The sequence below is a fragment of the Saimiri boliviensis genome, chromosome 15 (genome assembly GCF_048565385.1).
Source record: "Saimiri boliviensis isolate mSaiBol1 chromosome 15, mSaiBol1.pri, whole genome shotgun sequence".
NCBI lineage: Eukaryota > Metazoa > Chordata > Mammalia > Primates > Cebidae > Saimiri > Saimiri boliviensis.
The window spans coordinates 48784860-48793712 of NC_133463.1; the positions used below are offsets into that span (position 1 = coordinate 48784860).

The 8853-nt window shown below is 33.3% G+C and overlaps 1 non-coding gene across 1 annotated transcript; it reads right to left on the minus strand.

Annotated features, from left to right (window-relative positions):
* Nucleotides 1–4510: 4510 nt before the first annotated feature.
* Nucleotides 4511–4651, minus strand: LOC120362489 (U4 spliceosomal RNA). Its single transcript, XR_005578380.2, has one exon. It is a non-coding gene; the product is annotated as a U4 spliceosomal RNA (small nuclear RNA).
* Between the last annotated feature and the right edge of the window lie 4202 nt (nucleotides 4652–8853).

Consider the following 8853-nt stretch of genomic DNA (forward strand, 5'->3'; position numbering starts at 1 on the left):
GTTTTCAAGAGAAAGCAAGAAGAGAAAAGTGCATAAAATATGTCACTGTTCTCCAAGAAATATTGGATAAAAGCACATAAGTTACATTTTCTTATGTCAAATAAAAACAGGGAAAGGGGAAGTACGGTAGTGAAGAGTCATTCATGTGAGTGGGAAAAGAAAATTGTGTGTGTAGTGTGTGTATATGAGTTATATGTATATCCATTTTGGTGTGTGTGTATTGGTAAGCAATAGAAGCTAGACATCTCTTTTTCCTTTTTTCTTCTTGGAGACGTAGTCTCTCTGTCACCAGGCTGGAGTGCACTGTCTCAATCTCAGTTCACCACAACCTCCGCCTCCTGGGTTCAAGTGATTCTTCTGCCTCAGCGTCCTGAGTAGCTTGGATTACAGTCATATGCCACCTTGCCCAGCTGATTTTTGTATCTTTTAGTAGAGATGGAGTTTCACCATGTTGGCCAGGCTTGTCTCAAAATCTTGACCTCAGGTGATCCACCCTCCTCAGTCTCCCCAAGTGCTGGGATTATAGGCATGAGTCACCTTGTCCAGCCATGGCATCTCTGAATATATCTATTTCATAGGTTTGACTTTTTAATCATACAAATACTCTATATAACTAAAACTACTTTTTAAAAACATCCATTAAAATGTAAAGAAAAATGAATCAAATAAACCTAATAATATATCAAAGTGATGGTAACTCATAACCACCAAAGAGGAACTATTTCAAGATACTTTAAAACCCAGTGACAAGATTAAATGTTCCTAGTTCATATATTCTGAAAATAAGAACTGCAAATGAAACTCAAAAGTAGACAAAATTTAAACTCTGTCAGTAATCACATTGTTAGAAGTAGTATTAGTAGTAGTATTCTGAAATTACTGCATGTATTTAGTGAGAGAAAGCAAATAACTATGTTAGTGTCATTGAGAAAATGGATTTTAACTTAGAGAAAACAAGACACAAAAATAAGATTGAACAGGTTAAATAGAAACGTGATAGTTTTGAATATGAATTAAATATGAAAGTAAGATTTTACAATTTATTTTATGTTTTAAAATACATTTTCTAACTCTGTCCACCAAAAGGCTCAGAAACAACCAAACCAGTAGCAATAAACAACCTGGTTCCCAGATTTCGGTGTCTACATACCAATTCTAACTGAGGAAGCAAGGGTTTTGCAGAAATGGCTGATTTCTTATTTGGGGCAGAAAATATACCATATCATCTTGAAAAGTCTTGTCATACTAGAATGAAAAGACAATTATAATGATTTATAGGGTCATGACCAATGGACTGTGCCACCACCATTATCTGAGCATCAATGCATATAATAATTGTAAATATTGAAATGTGTCAAATATATCTGAATGTATGAGTTTATGATGATTATTTTCAAGCAAAATAAGTTTCACCACCTAAAATCTCATTGGTCACATTTGCATAGTTTGTCTATCTATCCTGGTTTACCAAGAACAGGCAGTGTGGCTCATTTTGTTGTTCCATATAATAATTAATAATGTCCACTTTCACTTTAAAGTATATCCAGCTTTAGACAATAAATTATATGATCAACTTAGCTTTGAAGAATGACAGATGGAAGATATATTTAATAAAAATTGATGAACAAAAGTAAATAATTAAGCATCTAGGCCTGACTTTTCTATAGAAAAAGGTCAGAATTCCTTTATTCAAGGAAACGCTGAGTTGGAGACAGGCAAGGGGAGATACTTCTTTCATACATGAAGCACGCAAAGTGTGTGCATCCACTTAGCCTAAAATGGAGAATGAAGTCCATTCATGTAATTCTCAGACATTGCTACTTACATAAAGTCAAAATTTCTTCATAAATTGGCTTTTCTTTGTAATCTAGTATTAAGCAGTGACCCTAAAAAATTCAATAACTGATTAAATGTACCCATATAGGGTCTATTTTTGGAAGAGAAAACTAAAAAATTACATCTGGGCATAAATTCTCTTTAAACTTTAAACTGCAAAATAATAGTAATAAAAAGTCTGAAAGTGCCATTAAACTTACTGCTTCTTATAGAATGAGGGCCACGCTGATTCTTTAAAACATCAAAAATCTGTGCCATTAAGTCTTATTCACTACCTTGTTTAAGGAATATCTTTCATTAGAGCATGCATCTTATAAAAACATATTATATATAGTATCATCTGAAATATCTCTTGATTTAGAACATTCATTCATTCAATCATTCTCCTTTTCCTAATTCAAAGATCTATAAATGATCACATTTAAAGAAACTTTTATCAAAATAAAAAAAGTTTGAGAGCTTAACACATGGAATCAATGCTCTATTTTAACCAATAAAATAATATTCCATAAACTAAAGGAAAGGAGAAACCATTAACAGAAATACTGAGCATGTTTTGGTTTTGAAATTTTTTTATTGACTATAAATTTTTATATGCTTTAAAAAATTATATTAGAGGCAGGGATCAAGTTTTAAAGCGTGGAAGAGCGTCAATAGCATTAAAAAACTTCCTTTGACCAGGCTTCCTTTAAGATATTTCATATGATAGCCCTGCAATTACTCCAATCCGTTATATTGCTTGTTTAAAATACTGGAGATTGTGATCTGACTGAGTCAAAAAAGGAAGATGTAAAATCCTGGCTATGAAGCTGAGATCCTTTAAGAAGGTACTATTTTCTTATTTCCTTTTTAATGTTTAGATCATTTCCTCTTTTAGTCTGTGAGCTTAAGAATACCTAAAGACTGTATAACAAATCCACTCAAAACCAATGAATAATCTCATAAAATATATAAGCAGTTTGGGTAAGATATCTTGTTCATTTATATTTCCTTCATGATTCCATAATATATATAAAATGTGGTTTATTATTTAAAATCATATATAAAAGATTTGGATAGGAAAAGAAATTATAATTGGGTTCCAAAGCCTTTCATCTCCAGATCATTAGTAACCAATATCTCAAACTCAAAAGAATGATGTATTTGCTATCTACTTATCATATCCTCCAGAAAAATAGACTCATGGGTAAGAGAGTCACTGGTGTATCTTAAATTCACTGGGTAATTGAAAGAATATGAACTATTATAAACTTTGGTATCTCCACAAATTAAAGCAGTATGTTACTTAGTTCAAACTACCAAACAGTAAAACAGGTATTGTTGGCATGGAAAATCAGAGGTTTTTTTTCCTTTTTACCTTATTTTCAGATGCAATTTGTTCTGGGGTTTGTAGTAAACTATAGCTACCTTTTAGTTTTAATTTTATGTCTAGATTGTAAATTCTCATCCTCTTTATTTTATAAAGTTAGGTTAATTTTTATCATAAGTAATATGATGACAAAATATTAACAAAAAAAAAACCCACAAATATTTAAGGACTTCTAAATTGCAGGACTGTTTCAGGTATGAAGAACTTTGCTCCTTAAAGGTAAATTTACTCTCTTAAGACAAGGTACAATACCTCACTGGAGTTTAGATAATTCATTTCCAGTGGGAAAAGACCCAACATGTTATTTTGGAATAGTACACATTTAAGTTCATTTTATTATTAACTTCAATACAGTCCAATCTAACTGTGAATCAAAGTCTGTGACAGACAATAATTAAATACCAAATGATAGAATGGGGTGCTCATTAAGAAAACATGAATTTTCCCTATTTTCAGAAGAAAATTGATATATTCCTAATTTACCACAGACTTTTATAGCAAACAAGAAAAAGACAAAAATAGAATACAAGGCAATCAGCATTAATAATTAACATATATTCTCATTCATTATGATTACATAGAGCCATGCATATTATAGGAAAATTTAGAAAGAATACTTAATAGACATATTTGTTCATTGAATCACTCTTGTAGACTTCTTAAATTTCATTGTGCCTTATATTTTGACCATATACATATATACACAAGAGAATTTAATACAAATGCATGAATCTATACATATATGAATGTATATATCATGTTTATCAAGTTCTAGCTTTCTTTGAAATTCTCTGGTTTTGAAAATCAGTCCCTCTTTTTCTGAATTCTTAGAAAAGTCATCCTTATTTTATGTTCTTTTAACACAGAATATACCAATATAGGCTTGACCATGGTTATTAAAAAGTCCGTTAATTTAAAATCACACACACACACACACACACACACACACACACAAACACACACACACTCACCATTCTTGATCATTTGCTAAAAGAAAATATTTTTATCTGTTTTTTTCTTTGACGACGTGAAATGAAATATTCAAATTTATTGTATAAATTACTCTTAAACACAAATTACCCAAAAATCATGATGCATGAATTTAGAATTAAAGACTCAAATCTCTTGCGATTGTGCACATTTCTTCTAAGCATGAATAATATCAACGTGGCATTTCTGAAGGACATTCATATTGAAAAACTTCATGAGTCATTCATTTCTGTGTATTGTGATAAAGCCATGCTTATCTTTATGTTGCAATTCTATTTTTTTTTTGAAAAAAAAAAAAAAAAAAAAAAAAAACAGTCTCCGTAGAGACTGTCAAAAATTGCCAGTGCCGACTGTATTGCAAGTTATCACGGCAGGGTATTGGGAAAAGTTTTCAATTAGCAATAATCGCGCCTCAGATAAACCTCATTGGCTGCGATACTGCCACTGCACAAAGCTGCAATTCTTACTAGGACTATGCCTGTTTCCTTATGCCTTATGTATCCTTGTTATTAGTCCCTTTCTGATTGTTTTTATCTGGAACAGGAATGAGTAAAAGAAATACTTTGCCTTTGTGGTTCTGGAATTTAAAAATTAATACGTTGGGTCAGGTGTGATGGCTCGTGACTGTAATCCCAGCACTTTGGGAGGCCAAGGCAGGCAGATCACTTGTGGCCAGGAGTTTGAGACCAGCCTGGCAAACATAATGAAACTTGGTATCTACTAAAAAAAAAAAAGAGAGAGAGAGCCAGGTATGGTGGCATATGCCTGTAATTCCAGATACTTGGGGGGCTGAGGCAGGAGAATCATTTGAGCCTGGGAGGCGGAGATTGCAGTGAGCAGAGATGGCACCACTGAACTCCAGCCTGGATGACAGCGTGAGAGTCCATTTAAAAACAAAAACTAAAACTAATATATGATAGGTGTGCAGAGATTTAATCAAACGTATTAATTGAACTGCTTAAGATACAATCAGTTTGGGGAGCAAAATGTTGTAATGGACAAAATACAGAAAATATGGAGTAAGCTTTATTATAGCTCTGCCATATACTGCGAGGTATTATCATGAACATTACACTCTCTGAATATCAGTTTCCCGATGATGATCCAATTAAATGATATCAACTATACAATAAGAGAACATTAGACAGTAACTACACTTGATATTATTTACTGAGTACTGTGGTATATTATTGGCATGAAGTACCACATTTATTTCAAAAAATATCTTTGAGGAAGAGATATAATCCCATCTTTTCCAAATAAGAAAATTGAGATTTGGTGTCAAAGCCAATCGGAGAAGGTGATTTCACCTGTGAGATTGTCAGACTCCAAACTTTTACATTTGTATGTATACTTCCAAGTGTTGCTGGCAAACTCCAAAGTGGACTCATCTTGGGAGGGTTCTTGGCTTTGCCAAGAAAGAATTCATGGGTGAGCTAGCAAAGCAGAATGAAAGTAAGTTTATTAGAGCAACAGAATACAGAAAAATGGCTGTTCCAGAGAGAGAGGAGTAGTAGCAGCAGCAGTAGCCCTCATGGATTGCTGGCTATATATATACACAGATATATATGGTCATTCCTTGATTACATGCTAGGTAAGGTGTGGGTTATACAAGAATTTTCTGGAAAAGGGGAAGGGAGTTTCTGGAACCTAGAATTCTTCCCCCTTAAAACCATATAACAAAACTTCTGGGGGTTGTCATGGCATTTGTAAACTGTCATGGCACTGGTGGGAGTTTCTCTTAGCCTACAAATACATTATAATTAGTATATAATGAGTAGTGAGGGCAACCTGAGGTTATTTTTGTCACCATCTTGGCTTTAGCTACTTTGAGTCAGTTTCTTTGCAGCATCCTGTGTTAATCAGCTCTTCTTTTGTTCATCTGTGTCTTGTGACCATAGCTCAGAAAAACAAGTCCTCCTGATCTCCTACCTACAAGGTCTGTGTTCTTAAATACTATGGTAGTCTAACTACTCAACGGTGTTAACTAGAGTACACATACTTTCCCTTTGCCCCCAAATGTCCTATTTTTAAAGTGATATTAGGTTCATATTTGACTTCTTAACATATGGGTCCCCTCTTAAACTCACCCATCTTAGCAAATTATACTCCATTAATTTGGAGGTTTCTAGCCCCAAACCATAAAGTCAGTCTTTACTCCTGTAACATTCTAACTCCAACTCCAGAGACAATTCTGCCAGCATACCTATAAAATAACCAGTTAATGTTTTCTGTTATATTAAAAATATATTAACTACTTTCCATTATCGTTTTTAATTTGCATTTAGACTCTGATACAATGCTTTATATTTTGTAGTGTGAGTCAAGTGAGTTAGGGCACTTACGAAAATTCCTTTATCAAGAGTCATTTGTAAAAATGATATATTAGACATGTATGGAAATCAAACTCCTAAATCACAAATAAAATGGTGTATATAGATGGTTTTTATATTGTGATTGTTTCTATTGCAAAAATGGCCTTTCTCAAATAGCATTTTTTGTACCACAAAAGTAATTACATTGCTTACAAAGCTTTCTACCAAACTCCAAATGTATTAAGACAATAGTGTTGTTATAGCAAAGTAATTAAATGATTTTTGCAAGCTATTTCTCATCTTGTACTCTATGCATATCAATGCTTTTACTTAAAAATGTGGAAACATATATTTCGAGATTCTGTAAATGTAAAAGAGCAAGGAGAGTATACATTTAAAATTGTGTGTCAACTGTAACCAGGTAGTAATAGTTTCTTGAAGAATTGTGTTGAAAATATCTGCCTATATTCAGGGTCAGAATGAAGATTACTCTGCCTGCTTAGTGCATCTGCCACAGGTATGGAGGGAAAACTGGCAGCAAGGCACAAATTCATTATCTGTGAACATGGAAGAACAAAGTCCTGAATTTTCTTTTAAACTCCTGAATAGCAACTTCTATGAAAGAAGTGTATCTTATTCATCTCTGCTTCTAAAGAACTTATCAAACATCATTGTCCACAATATAATATACTGAATAACTAAATAAAGGTAAATAATAGTAAAAATAATTTACTGTTTTAAAAATAAATATGAATTTTAAATGTCATAAATTTTTAAAAAATTGTTATGAGATAAAGCAAAATGTGACAACTAACTTGATTAAGAAATGACAAACTACTTGTGAGTTTCTCCCTGATTTGTTCCCACCCCAGAGGGTAATATTATGTTTATTGCTCTTTTATATTTGTGTATATTTGTCCCTCTCTTATTTTTGTTTATAATTGTGTTGCATATATATGCATGTTTCGTGTACTATAAGTATTTGAAATGTATGTGACTGTTATACTGTATATCTCTGTATGTTAAATTGTTATTCTGGGCCAGATGTGGTGACTCACAGCTGTAATCCCAACACTTTTGGAGGCCAAAGCGGAAGGATTGCTTGCAACTAGAAGTTCAAGACCAGCCTGGCAAACATAAAGAGACCCCCGCCTCTAAAAGAAAGAAAGAAAGAAAGAAAGAAAAAGAAAGAAAGAAAGGGAAGGAAGGAAGGAAGGAAGGAAGGAAGGAAGGAAGGAAGGAAGGAAGGAAGGAAGGAAAAGAGAGAGGGAGGAAGTTAGGGAGGGAGGGAGGAAGAAAGAAAGAGAGAGAGAAAGAGAGAGAAAGAGAGAAAGGAAGGAAGGAAGGAAGGCAGAAAAGGAAACAAAAAAAAGAAACTAACGTTGACGTCTTAAATACGTATATTCTTTTCCAGAATGTTTCAAATTTTGTTTTTTTACCATTTAAATTTTAATTTTCTCTGTCCACCTTTTTACGTGTGAAGTGAATTTAGTGTCTGCAATACCCCGAGTAAACTTATTGCTGCAATTAAAACACACACATACAGAACTTCAGTGGCTTTGCAAAATAAATATTTGTTTCTTCCTCATGGAAAAATCTAATTTAGGTATTCAGGGGCTTACTCCATATAGTGATTCAGATTTTCAGGATCATTTTGTTTTGTGTCTATACTATCCTCTGAAGTCTTCAGTATTTTCTTCATTCAACTGACAAACAGATGTGGAGAATGAAAAGTCACACATGGGAGGGTTTTATGGATCAGGCCTGAAAATGGTGTATGTCACATCTACTCATACTACAGTGGCCAGAACTCAGGCACATGGCTATGCCTAGCTAAAGAATGCTAGAAAATGTAGTCTTCGTGTATGCCCAGTAGGAAACGAACAAACCAACAAAAAGCTTGATAAAAAAGTAGACGTTTTCTGTTATGGAATCAAATTTAATTTTTTTTTTTTTTTCCGTAAAATATAAGCATGAACTAGAACAGAAAAGACCCTACTCAGTATAAGAACGCAATCATGTAATTCATTCTAAGGGATGTGTTTCAATAAACAGTGGAATTTCCTCATTCTGTTAGAATGGTGTTTGGAAACCTTACAAAATTAAAAAATTATGAAGCCATTACACACTGAGGGTGGTACTAGAGTAAGAATTCATCCCTACATAATTATTATACAATTAATATAGTGTTTTAAAACATTAGAAAAGCTAAATATAGCAGATATTTTAAAAATTAAATTTAAGCCATGCGCGGTGGCTCAAGTCTGTAATCCCAGCACTTTGGGAGGCTGAGGTGGGTGGATCACGAGGTAAAGAGACCATCCTGGTCAACATGGTGAAACC